We start from the raw sequence: 14799 nt of genomic DNA, 5'->3' as shown, positions 1-14799 counted from the left end.
ATGTAGATTTTATTGGTGTTTTGTTTCATGCTTATCCGATTTTAAGCCCAAAAATCCAATTTTTACTCTAAAGACCATGCTTTTTGGGTTTTTCCCATTTATTTTCCACATTTTAAGTATATATTTTCTGATTTTTTAATTATGAAAGAGTAAAACCAATAGCAAACAACATGTCCATCACCTTTCAGCCCATATGAACATTGCTAACCTCATCAAATGTAAAAAAAGAGCAATTTTCTTTGTAAAAATGTCATTACCGTGTATTTTTCATTATTTCGGGTTTTGAAACTTGTTGCGGGTCTGCAAATATGGGCCTGTTTGATGCTCAGCCCGCCTCCACACTGTAATCTTTGGTCCACCTTCAATTGGAAAGCGATCCGGTACCATGCCGGATGAGCATTCATCAACCGGGCTTCATTCTTCTTCACACATAGGAACTGCCCCTTGTAGGAGAGAGAGGGAGGAGAGAGAAAGACTGAAATCTGATCTCTTGAACCAGGCAACCATTTGAGGAGCGACTGGAGTGATGGAGGGCGAAGATTAAGAGTATCTCAAGCATGTAATCGGTTGGGGGGTTGTTTATAGCCCCCAGATCCCACATCAATCATTGGAGAGGATGGTGCCCTCTTCCCTGCATCATGCCAAAAAAAATGGCCCCCCCTCTGCCCCCTCAAAATTCATTTTTTTCTTGGGCCTCCTTTAGGGAGCCCTCAAAGGTCATGCCTTTTGGCATCCTTTAAGTCCATTTACACTCCCTTTGGACCTTGGCCTCTCGGGCACTCCCTCTTCCGTGCCTGGTGTCCGTTTCGTAGTCTGAAAAATCCTGGGCGTCCATCTTGAAGTCCTCCACTGCCAAGCATCTCACAGAGTCTCATCTGACATGCCAAAAAATTGTCAAAATTCACCAACTGTCATCAAGTGGGTCTTTTAAGCCTTTTCCGGGCATTGCCGCTTAAAATCGTATTGATTGCCACTACCGCCTCTGACGAAGCTTATTTTTCCCCTCAAATTCGTAAATTTTGGCTATTTTTAAGCACTTCTTGGCATAAAAAATCATCTTTTACTTGACCCATCCTTACATTGATTGTATCCTCACGGAAGAAGAGCTACATGTGGCTAGCTGCATCAACTCGAGTGACTTTCTAATCGACGTCCTGACTTTCATTACCCAAGTATACATTAGCCCTCATAATCTCGATTGTCATGCCCAATTGGAATACAACCTTGATTTCTATAATTGGCTGATGCCCAAGTAAATAGCACCCTATGATGCTCAAATGTCTTCCCTCTCCCATGTCCAATCCTAGGAAGGATTCTTCTCATTCCCAAGGGGGAGGGGGGGGGGGTAAAGGTGAAGAAAGGTGAAATCAAGGAAAAGTGTCATAAGATCTTGGAAATGAATATAATTGCTCAAGGGGAAATTCTTTTTGTTGCTTAAAGCATGTTTTTCTTACCATAAAAGCATGATCAATTCTTGTTTATTTTCCAACAAGAAAATGTCTTAGGAATACTAATGGTAAACCATGATATATGACAGGAACCTAAAATGGCAGGGCAAGATAAAGGCAACAAGATTCTGTTCACGGAGAAAGAGCAAGCTAAGTATGGCTTGACAGTAGAATCGAGGGGCTACAGTCAGTTCACATTCAAGCATGCCGTGAACCTAGAGGACGTCATCATGGAAGAGCCATCCATAAAACGACTCGTAGACCAGTGCAGCCTATAGAAGTACCTAGAAAAGGTTGGACATGCAGTCAACTAGGAAAAATGCACAGAGTTTCTGAGAAGCTTCAATGGCGAAAGGAATTGTGGCATGGTGACAATGTGGAAAGGGGAAGAAGCCCACCAAGTAGAGGTGGAATTGAGCCCTGAGGTGGTGGAGAAGGCCCTAGGCTTAACTAGTAGGACTGAGCGATGCCCAAAGAGGGACGTGTGTAGCATGCTAGGGATGAACAAGACTGCCATATGCATAGTGGATGGGATAAGTTTAGCGGATATTTCAAATCGTGAGATCAAGCTGTAGGAAAAGATAGTCCAAACTCTCTTCTCCAGTCAAAGATACAATGCCCTTATGAATGGAATCAGGGTGCCGTTGTTCGAGAGCATTGCAACAGGATCCCCAGACTAAATAGATTGGAATGCCTCCGTGCACAAAACTATTGAAAGATCAACGAAAGCTTTGACCACTGGTAGAACGGTAGTAGGAGGAGAATCCTCGACCTCCACAGCAAGATCAACTTGAAAGAAGTCCTCCTCCAAAGCATCCATCATAAGGTTTGGTGGAATCCTAATGGCCATAATTCAGGAGGCCTTGAAGGACACAAAGGAAGGTGGAGAGGGAGTAGGGGAAACCCCTGATCGAGTGCCTAACCATGAGCATGTGCAGTCAAGCAAAATGACTATAAGTGATAAGGAAGAGTAGGAGACACAGTCTGACCAACGAGAGCCGAAGGCACAGACAAAGAGAACCCCATCAAAGCTACAGAAGGAGACAAAAGAAACAATGACAAGGGAGGAATGTGCCAAGTTGAGGAAGACCTAAAAAGAGTATAAGAGGGCCAAAGATGAGAGAAAGAGAAGAGCCGAGAGAGAGTCAGAAGAGATAAAAAGAAAGGAAGATGAAGACATGGCGGAGGCCATGCACAGGTCTATAGAGGAGGCCTACGGTTCTAAAGGAATGGCCACCTTGAGCCCATGGCATGAAGGTGAACCAAGTGGCAATGTTGAAGTTTCCCCAGTCGTTGCGGGAAAGGGCAAGGCCCCGTTACACCCCCTCCCTTCGACTCTCACACCTCAAACCGCCACCGCCACCACCACCTCCACCACATAGGAGCCAACATCTGCACATGGACACCACTCGCCTCATGTCCACGATGTAGTTCTTGGTCACAAAAGTACAAGAGATGGTGCCAGGGGCAGGAGACAAAAGGTTGTCTGTGGCGTGGATGCCGAGTCCAGACAGGACCCAAAGCGGTGAAAGGTGGAAGCATTTACCACAGCATTGCTAATGATGCCCTCGACTATGGACTATGATGCCTATGTGGCTAAAATCCTAGCCCAACTAGAGAGGTCCAAGGAAGAGAAGAAGGCCGTTGCTGTGGAGCTAGAGGCTGAAAGAGAGGTTGCCGCAGCCCTATGACTAGAGATGACATGGCAAGCCTCTAATCATTAGAGAGAAATTCACAGCTTGAATGAGCAACTTAGTTTCCAAGAAAAGAAAGCTTAAGAAAATGAAGATCGCCTAAGGCAAAGACTAGAGGATGAAGCCAAAGACTTGGCGGTGGAGCATCGGGACCATAAGTGGCTCATCCAGCAATATGCTAAGCTCTAGCAGCGAATGGCATGAGTGGAAGCTATGAATGTAGAACTATAGGGAAGCTCACAAGAAGGAGACCATGCACTAAAAGAATGATGCCAAGAACAGGAGGATGCCCTGGTATTCTAGCTGTGGGTGGACGGCAATGGAAGAGTAAGGAAGGTTGGAGAGAGAAATGAAAGCCGTGTCAGAAAGGAGGGGCTAGGCCATTGACAAAGCCATTGGAAGCCTACAAGATGACTTGAAGAACGTCGGGGAGGAGATCGATGTCAAGAATCGCGTGATGGGGGGATTTGCTTGAGCTGCTGCGCCAAACACACACTGTATACACAAGAGGAAGCTCACTCAAGAACACAAGAAGAGAGATGGAGGCCAAAACGTTTTCTTGCTGATTTTTCTACTTCTTCCACACACTATACAATGTACACAAAGTATAGATCAGATACAACATAAAGGAAAGTGGCCTTCTAAGTCAACAATTGTATAACCGACTGGCGTTATGTCTTTGCCAGCTATAGGCAAGTGTAACAAACTAAATATAATAAGTGATAAGTCAGTGGCCATGTGAGTATCATAATGATCACCAATGTGCTAAGTGTAGATGTGCGGACTCATCTAGCCAGGCGATCCATCATCAATGTCTGCACGTGTTGAGCTTGCCATCTCAACACTCCCCCTCAAGCTCAATTCTATCTCTGCAACTCCAAGTAAGCTTTGAAAATTTTGAAGCTCCTCTGCACCCAATGCTTTTGTGAAAATGTCAGCTATCTGATCCTGTGTGCTATTATATACCAAGTCAATCTCTCCTACAAGTACCTTCTCTATCACAAAGTGGTAGCGCACCTCAATGTGTTTTGTCCTAGCATGGAACACTAGATTCCTAGCTAGCTGTATGCTGCTCATGTTGTCACAATGAATGCCAACTCGACCATCTCCTTGCACGTCCAAATCACCTAATAACTTTTGCAACCATACCACCTCACATGCTGCCATAGTAGCATGCTCAGCCTCTGTACTCGATAAAGCAACTGTAGATTGCTTTTTACTGCTCCATGTAATTGCTGCACTACCAAGGGAAAACATGAATCCACTTGTAGATATTCTATCTGACATGCTACTAGTCCAATCTGCATCTGTGTATCCAAAGACTTGTACGTTCTTACCTGCCTCATAAAAAAGTCCATAATGTAAAGTGGACTTCACATACCTCAATGTACATCTAACTGCATCCAAATGAGGCTTTCTAGGCATCTGCATAAACTGACTAACAAGGCCAACAACATAGCTCAAGTCTGGCCTTGTTATAGTCATGTAAACCAAACTCCCTACTATCCTCTTGAACATAGTAGGGTCTTCTATCTCATCCCCAATGTCAACACTCAACTTCACATTTTGCTCCAATGGTACTGAAAGAGGCTTACATGCTATCATACAATACTTGGATAACATATCCAAGCCATACTGCCTTTGGGATAGCCATATACCATCATCACATCTGATCACCTCAATACTAAGAAAGTATCTCAGCCCAAATCTTTCATCTCAAACTTCTTCTTCAAGAAGTCCTTAACTTCAGCAATCCCATTGTCAATGTCACCTGTAATAATCAAGTCATCCACATAGATGACTATGATGACCAAACGTGCATCTCCCTTTCTCACATAAAGTGAGTGATTAGCATTAGAAATACAAAATCCAATATTGACAAGATACTCTCCAATCTTGTCAGACCATGCTCTAGGTGCTTGCTTTAGCCCATAGAGCGCCTTCTTTAACCTACACACATATGTGGGATGCTCTAAATCCTTATAACTTGATGGCTACTTCATATACACTTCTTCTTACAATTCACCATGCAAGAAGGCATTCTTAACATCCATTTGCTACAAAATACAACCTTTGGCTGTTGCCAAGGAAATCACACACCTAATAGTTGCTATCCTAGCAACTGGACTAAATGTCTCTTCATAATCTATGCCATATGTTTGAGCATAGCTTTTTGCAACTAGCCTAGCCTTATACGTGCTAATTGAACCATCTGCATTATGCTTGACTTTTTAAACCCATTTATAGCCAATAGCTTTGTTACCCTTAGGTAAGGATGCCAAATCCCAAGTCTTATTGGCTTCTAATGCAACCATCTCCTCATCCATTGCTGTATCCCAATGAGCATGACCAACAACATCCTCAAAACAAGTGGGCTCAACATCCTCAACTAGTTTCACCATATAAGCATAATGGTGAGTTGCATAACCTTCAAAGCCCAATCTTTTAACAGGGTATCTGACCTTGCTAGATCTACGTAGCATCAGATCACCCAATGGAGCCTTTACATTACTATGAGCTCTTTGTACACTGGGTGTCATGACTGAAGGAATACTAAGCTCATCATCCAAACTCTCCAAACCACTAGAATATCCATCAAATCCCAAATGACTGGTAGATGCATCATTACCATCCAACACTTTCTTCTTTCCTTTGTCCTTCCCTGCAACTCTTATAGATCCACCTGAAGATCTGAGGCTACTCCTTAGTCTCCCAGACCAAGGACTCACTGTAGGTATAGTACTAGATGATGTTTTTAGTCCACTAAGACTCCGTGATTCTTGTTTTTCTTTCTGCACATAGCTGTCTATCATCTAATACATCACCATCATGTGTATACCAGCTGCCCATCTCATCGAAGATAACATCGCTGCTCACTCTGAACTCACCTCTGATAGGGTTATAACATCGATACCCTTTCCGCTCTTAAGAGTACCCAATAAAAAGACATTTTTCAGCCTTTGGATCAAGCTTCTTCCGTAGCTCATCGGCACATGAACATATGCAACACATCTAAATACCTTTAAGTGCGATACATCGGGCTTCTTTTTAGTAATGCGCTCTTTAGGAGTCATCCCATGAACTGCAACTGTGGGAGTTCTGTTCATAATGTAGACAACAGTATGGATAGCCTTAGACAAAAATTGTTTGGGCATATTCTTTTCAGCCATTAATGCCCATGCGACTTCTATAATATGCCTATTTTTTCCTTTTGCAACTCCATTTTGCTGTGGGGTATACCTGCAAGTAAATTGCCTCTTTATCCCATGAGTCCTCAATAAGCCAGTAAACTCATTAGAGAGGTACTCTCCCCCTCCATCTCAAGCACTTCACTTTTAAGCCTATTTCTATTTCAACAGCTACCTTAAAAGATTTGAAGTGCTCAAACACATCACTCTTTTTTTTCCCTTTCTTCAAGGCATTCAACTCTTGCTTGAGTTGAATCTTTTATGCCTTTGTATTTACTGAAAACATGTTCTCAAAAATTGTCCAAGCTGCATGTGAAGTTTCTGCATTCTTGATATGTCCCAACATCATATTATCAATGACTGCAGATAACTAGTACATCACCTTTTTGTCTTTCGCATTCTATTCTTTCCATGCTTTTAATTCATTTGCAGTCGGAGGGATACCTAGCTCTTCTGGCTCCTTTTCTTCACTTGAAAGAAACTCATAAAGGCCCTTTCCAATGAGGAAGTTCGTCACACAGAACTTCCATGAAGGTAGTTGTTCTTGTCGAGTTCTCAATAATGGGATTTCCACTGTTCTTTGCCATTATCACAAACAAGGATACAACACAGCAAGCTAGCCTTCTGCAATCTTTCACTACATGTGCACAGGACTACACCAAGAAACCTTTTTCACTGATTGCTCAATAGCACATATAATCTGCAACCTATTTGCAGATAAACCTTATGTTTTCTTCCTACAAACACCTCAAAAATTATAGATTCGCAATTTGTAACATGTGCACCCACTTTCGATCAATACAGTCGAAATCACAGTGTACCTTGAAACTGATGTCTGCAACCTTGCGGCTCTAAAACGGAGCCTAAAACGGCCTTAGATGCCCAAAATAACTGTGGAAGAGCCCTAAAGGGCAGATCTGTAAAATATACAGTGCTCTGCTTGCACACCAAATCTCATAACAATCTGAGATTTTTGCTCGACCTTGCTTCCGGTGCCTCCAGAGGCACTATCCAAGAGAGAGAGTGGAAGAATGGGAGAGATTCTTACTCGTTGCTTGCTTGCTCGAACCTTGCTTCTTCTCCTTCACTTCAGCCTTCAAAATCAGCCTCTCTCAGTGGCGCGGCTCTAATACCATGTCAATAATCGCGTGATGGGGGTACAAAAGAGGAAGCTCACTCAAGAACATAAGAAGAGATATGGAGACCAAAATGTTTTCTTGCTAATTTTTCTTCTTCTTCCACACACTATACAATGTACACAAAAGTATAGATCAGATACAACATAAAGAAAAGTGGCCTTCTAAGTCAATCAATGTATAACCGACTACACTAATCAACTGGTGTTATATCTTTGCCAGCTGTAGGTAGGTGTAACAAACTAAATATAATAAGTGATAAGTCAGTGGCCATGTGAGTATCATAATGACCACCAACGTGCTAAGTGTAGACGTGCAGAATCATCTAGCCAAGCGGTCCACCATCAACGTCCGCACGTGTTGAGCTTGCCATCTCAACAGTGGAGGCACTAATGGGAATGGCCATGATCGAAGGAACCTACACCAGGCAAAGCTTCCTAATAGAGCTTTTGTAGCATGGATGTGCCAAAAGGGTCAATATAACTGAGACCTCCCACTCTTATATAGACCAAGAATTAGGGTTTGGGTTAGGGTTTGCACCCCCTTTTGCATTTAGGATTTGCGTCCCTTTGACTTTTTAGGGTTTGTACCTCTTTTGCATTTTAGGGTTTGCATCCTCCCTTGGGCATCCTACCCACTTTGTGGGATCTAGGCTTGTCAATCATCATTGCATGCTTCAATATTAGCCTAATCAGACCAAGCCTATGCTATTATAATCAAAAATACATTTGTGCAACCCATGCAATAGTTGTGGGTGTGACAAACACAATTGCGAGTGATACATAGGGTCTGTACCGGAGTGAGCCCGTGCAGCTCTCACAAAATAATACATCCATGATAATTTGATGATGTACATGAAGTACAAATATAATCAAAGTGCCAAAAAATAATACATTGAAGCTCCACAAAAATAATATCCACCAAAAATAGTAGCCGACACTTTCACTTTTGCACTCTTCTCAAAATACCATTAATAAAGGATAAGTTTACTCATTTTATATTGCTGCTTGGGATATATAAAGTGATTTGAGCTTGAGAGGGAGTGTTGATAACTATGCAAGCTCAGTCCATCATACCTTATTTGAACCTCAATATGACAAATTGGGTCCTTAGCTATCCGTAGTGTGTGCTTTGTAAATAAGTCAGATAACTCTAGTTAGTGTACACAATCACTTTAGACCTAGTCTAGTTACACTTTGATTTTAAATGTATGATGGGATAATGAAAAGAAGAAGAGAGTTTATTTCTCTTTGAGAATTTTCCCCTTTATTTGTCTCTCTCTCAACTTTAACATTAGAATCCTTGGTGTAGAGTCATGATGAAATTAGTTGCTTATCTTAAGATAGGATTTATGACATATGATTTTTTATGTCGAGAAGTGCTTAAAAATAGCCAAAAATTACGAATATCAGGGAAAAATAGACTTCGTCGAAGGCGGCGGTGGCAATCAGTACGATTTTAAGCGGAAACTCCCTAAAGTTCTAGTGCTAATTTTCATGGAAAATCAAACGGTGGCAGATGGCCAAGCTGGAGTTTTCCTAGATGAAAAATGACGTCAAGAATCCAACGCAAGTCTCAGATCTCAATTCTAAGGTTGTTTAATCCCCCATTTAATCCCCGCAAGGTTCAGGGTTGTGAAGCAACTACTGGATCTGGAAGTCCAAAAGAGCGTGAAGGGGCCCAGCTTTGTAGATTTCGATGCCATGGAACCATCCGTCCAGACGGATCTTGAATCCGATGTCGTTTGCCCCTCCAAAAGCTAAAAACACTTGCCGGAAGTGTGAAAGCAAAAGGCATGAACTAGATAATTTGGGTTTTAAGCTTAAGCTCTAATTGAGAACTTAAAAGAAGCTCACGATAATTTGGGTTTTAAGCTTAAGCTCTAATTGAGAACTTAAAAGAAGCTCACGATATGAAACATTGGGAGGGGGGGAGCGTCTTTTTGCGCCCCATTTTTTCTCCATTTTTTTTATCATTTTTCTGATTGGTGGAGGTAGGAGGAATTCTCTTGGCCCTAAGATGCTTCTATCCATCGCCCTCCATCGCCATAAACGGATGAAGGAATGATGCATTGAGCAAAGAGATAAAAAACCAGTATTTCTCTCTCCTCTCTCTCTCTCCTGCATAGAGGCAATGCATGTGCAAGAAATCAAGAAAAAGAGGGGCTGAAGAGAATGCTTTCACGGCTGTGATCGGATTGCTTCAAGATGAGGAGGAGGAGGCTGAGGAAAGAGGTTCAGCACTGAAGAATAGTTGCTGGTCAGGTCTGTGGGCTTCCAGAATAATTATTAAAAAACCCGCAACACGCAAGACATGCGGTATGCTCCAATTTTACAAAGAAATTTGATTGTTTTTGTTGTTTCACGGTCCAAATGTTGTTCATATGCGATGAATTTTTGTTTGAACCTTGTTTGCATAATGTTTGAGGGCTGTAACTACAAAAATGCAGAACCCGTGATGATTTAGAGCCGTTATTAATTCTTTAAAACCCGCAAATTGCCATTTTTAATGGAAATTAGTGGTTTTTTTTAATTTTGAGTTGGGAGAAAGGAGTGAAAATGAGATAAAATCAGAGAAAATGTTAGGTTTCAGTCAAAATAATAAGCCAATATAAATAAATCAGAAAATACCTATTTTTCATGAATAATAAATAGGAAAAAATAGTGGAAAATAGAGAAAATTGGGGTTTTCGTGCTAAAAAAAGTGGAAAAATAAGATTTATGTGCGTGAATGTTTGGCGAGATTAAAGCATGAGGTTAAGCCTTAGTTTGGCCTCGTCCTTTGTGTTATAGTATGTATTCATTGTTTTTTACATACAAAAATGACACAAAACAACCATTTATACCTATGCACCGCAGCAACACCTGAACAGTGAGGGGGGGAGGAAGTTTGTGCGATGATCTAATTGCTGAAAAGATACAAATTCTGATTTTCCTCTTTGTGCATAGAATTTAGGGATCGTTCCATAATTAAATATAGGTGACTAGTAGTACGGAAGTTCCGATGAGTGCTAGTCTCTAAAGTAGCGCAGCACGTAACACTTAGTTAAAATTCATGAAAGGGCTGTTTTCCGCACCTCACATGGATGTTTTTTTTAAAATCATAAAATGGTTGTGCACAATCGTCATACACCTTGCATCAAGCATGCCAGGTGGTATCTCTTGGAGTACATTGCAATTGTTTGATAAACTTTGACAAACGCTGAGAGGACAGGAAACCTAAGCTGTAGGTTTAGACGGGTGCTTTTGTTGGGGAAAGTTTTGTGAGGCAAATCAAAATCTCCTGGAACACTCAATTATGAAAGAGTGAAGTTTGTGCGAATGTTATATGTGTTAGCAACGCATCTTGGGGCCAATCCCCGAGATGTAGGAGAGTCGCAGTGAAGCCGCGGCAATTAGCCGAGAGGTGCTTCCCTATGTGTGTATTACGAGGCATTATGCCTATATGTTATGGGATCTCTCTCTGAGGAGAAGGGAAGGTGAACGTTGGACTACATATTGGATGCAAACGCAAAATCGTCATAAGCATTTAGTGCAAAGTGAGTTTTAGACGCTCCTGGCCCGTGAGGCCGTGTGGTGGGGTTGTCTGTCGTATGCATGAGGTCCGGCTGGTGCCATAGCCAATGCTGGCCCATTTTAGGTCCCATTAGTGGTGCGTCTCTCGGGAGCTGCCTATAAGTGGCGGTCTCCGAATCTAGGTTGTAAAGGGACCTAAGTTTATAATTTCCATTAGGAGTATGCTAAGCTAACCATAAAATGGGGTTTGTTCAAGGATGGAAAACCTTGGCTTTCCCTATACAAAACTTACTGATGGACTTAGTTAGTTATGTAGAGCATGAGTCCTCTACAGAAGATAATTTAGGTGATGAGAAGAGTAACCATTTAGTGGTTATCCCATCCTCTAATGTGATGGCATGGACCGAGGTTCACCTTGGTGTGGTCTCTACCCAAGAGAAATCATGTATAACCATCCATCAGCCTAGAGGGCATGGAACAAGTATGTAAGCTATGGAAGTCATGGCATCAACAAGTGATTATGTTAAAGCCGTAGTGCCATGGGAAAAACTCGACACACAGTGGAGTGTAGTTATGGCTGAGACATTCCATGTGGTGGGGCATCAGGCCAAAAGTTTAAGTATCACAAGGATGTTAGAAGCCCTAGATGTAAAGGGAAAGCCTTTGCTTAAAAGACACGGTCCCCACATCCTAAGTGCTAAGGATAAGTTTGCTTTTGATGAGGGGTAGAAGCTCCTAGATAAAGCCATCATGGAAGTGCCTAGGAAGGGGCAAGATATGGAAGATCCTCTAAGAAAGGATCGGAATGACATGCTAAGAGCTATAGGTCTCCCTAGACCACTTTATGAGTTGGCAGAAAGGGACATTAAGGATAATATTAACCTCCCTACACCAATAAAGGTGGAAATGGAAGAGGTTGGAGACCCTAAGACACTAGAGTTGGGTTATGATTACGAGGATTTTAATGCCCCAGTGCTGATCCTGAAGGAAAGGACTAAATGCCCTCCTCCTTATAAGGATCTCCCAGTGTTTCATGGGCTGGTTAATGAAGATCCGATGGTGCATTTACAAAAATACGGCCTAACTTGCCTTGCAAGTGGGTTCAATGATATTCATCGGATGCTCGTATTCTCAAGTACCCTAAAGGGAGAGGCTAGAAAATGGTATTGGAGCCTCCCAAGGGGGTCTATTAAATCCTTTGAGGAGTTGAGTGATCGATTTTTAGATGAATATGAAAAGAAGGTACCTATGACCCAAGTTCTAGGGCAGCTGATGCAGATTAGGCAAGAGTCCTATCCTTTAAAGAATATGCTAGAGCCTTTGATGATATTCTGAGGCTTTGGCCAAGAAGAGCTACTGCATTGCCGGGTAATGTGCTATGTGAGCTCTTTTTGAGTGGCTTAGAGATTAACATGCAAATCCAAGTGGGATTGCGGAATCCTAAGTCATTAAGGAAACAAAGATGCATGCCATTGATTATGAGGGACATATTCAGAGATGTTGGGAAAAATTTTGGAGTTTTTCCCGTTCAGTACAAGTGCATCCTAGATTCCAACCATTTCTACAAGGAGACATCTCACTTGTTGATACCAAGGCAGCCTATGAGAGGAACCTTGGTAGCCAAAATCTCCAAGTAGAAAATGGCAATAGTAGGGATAATATACCCTCTGGGGATAAAAAGATTCCAAGCCCAGTAAGTCCCATCAAGGCTTGCAACACTTCCATGAGAGGTAGTTGTGACGGTGGAATTGATAGAGCCATTATGTCTACATGAGTGGTTCTAGTTGTGCTTCTGGTAAGGCTCTTGAGAGACCTTTCCAATTTATAGATGAATCATGTTTTCGAGTAGATGCTATTCCTTTTAGTAAAAGCATGGTTCCTATGGCTAAGCAGTTGTTGCAGAGTGGACAAAGGCAAGTAAAGACATCTTGTGTAGAGAAGATGCAGCATGCCAAAGGTCCACCTATACTAAATAGAAGCCATAAGGCTGTGAGGCCATCTGGTAATGGTGATAAATCCACTGTGAGTCCATTGGACCAATGTGGGTAGATGAGGCAGTCTAAGAATATGAAAAGGAAAATGAGATGGGTTTGGAGGCCCAAAACCCCTAAAAATACTGTTGGTGTGTTAGATGAAGGGCCAGGAATCGCATGTGGACATGATTTGATGGATTCCCAAGAGGATGCATGTAAAGGCCATAATGCTACATTTGACAATAGGGACCGCCGCCCTGAGATGCATCTATGTGATGGGTCTAGGCTTGAAGCTCTATCTAGTTTGGATCGTATCATTGACATATGTAACGGTCCAATTAGAGAAGAGTTGAATGATCATAAATCCATGATTCTCCCTATAGGAGGAGTTACTGGAAAGTTGGGACAAGCGATCCGTTTGAATGATGACCAAGGGGATGAGATATATCAACCTAATGATGTCACTCATTTAGCTCATAGTACCCAAGAAGAGATGGCCATTATTACTGAGATATCAGTAGAAAGGCTTGGACTAGTGGATCTACAAAGAGCGTAGATCAAGCTTTTAGCTGACTCGCATGAGGAGTATGAGGCTAGTCCTCCTATTTTATGCTATCCTTGGTATCCTGATTAGCTTGATAGGATGTGATGTATATGCCAAGGAGATCATATATTGCATGGATTAGAATGAACTATCCATTTTAGGCCAAGAGGGCCAGTTGCTTTAAGTAGTTAATGTCTGATTTATTTAGGCCAAGAGGGCCTGTTGTTTTCTTTAGGCCAAGAGGGCCAGTTGTTTTCAGGTTTTAATAATCTATCTCTTTAGGCCAAGAGGGCCAGTTCGTTTGCAATGAAATGTGCTATTTCTTTAGGCCAAGAGGGCCCTATCTCTATTTGGTCCAGGTACGTTTAATGCTTTATTGTTTTAGTGATTGCACCATACAGGTTGACGAAGTCACTGGAGGGAGCCTTTGCTGCGAAGAAGCTTCTTGTGGCCATTCCAGGTGGTTTCGTCCCCTTTTCGAGTTTTTTCCCTTAAGCAATTAATGATATATGTGCGGGTGAGGGTTACTTTCTTTTGTTTGTTGGGGACCGGCACTTGAGGCATGAAGTCCCAGGTTTAGGCTCTATATGTCTGGGGGAGGTCTGAGTAGTCATTGCCTCCTGCAAGGCATTGTCATGCATTGAAAGACTTGTTTTAGATGGGAGTTCTAGTGACCCCGTTCTGCTGACCTGCTAGGCAGCCATTCTAGGAGTTCCTGTTAGTTGTGAGGCAGTTAGAGAAGCCTACTAAAATAATGATGGAAAGAGACAAAACCCTAAAGATCTGAAATTAAATATATGAATATACAGAGGTGTGTAAAAAGGGGTTCTAACCCCTATTTAAAAAAAAAGAAAAGAAAAATTTCTCGTGCAGTGTCTATCACCTTATGAAGGCCTGGTAGGTTCCTGGGGATGAGACAAGATCCGAGGCCGATGCCTTGTCTTCCTAGGGGTGGCATCTAGTAGAAAAACACAAAATATAAGAAGGTTGGAGCGAAAATAAAAGTGAGCGTTAGAAAAGGATTAAGTGTCGCCTTGCGAGGGCTTGGTAGGTTCTTGGATACCGAGACAGGACCTGAGGCCGATGCCCTGCTCTCCTTGGGTCACTACGCTCAGCTCTCTCCTTTTTATACGCCCGAGTATGGAAAAATAAAAGGCTAAAAGAGTAATGCGCTAAAAGAAATATTTTTTGATCAGGCTATAGGAGTGCTCGCCTAGTAGGAGCTCCTGGTTGAGTTGTTCTTAGCTAGGTAGGTAGTTCAGACCATCACTTAGGGCGACCTCTTTGATAGTTCTTTTTAT

Source organism: Lygodium microphyllum, chromosome 15, assembly GCF_053477565.2.
Source record: "Lygodium microphyllum isolate KBCC chromosome 15, Lygodium_microphyllum_v1.1.10, whole genome shotgun sequence".
NCBI lineage: Eukaryota > Viridiplantae > Streptophyta > Polypodiopsida > Schizaeales > Lygodiaceae > Lygodium > Lygodium microphyllum.
Note: the sequence above shows the minus strand (reverse complement) of the source record.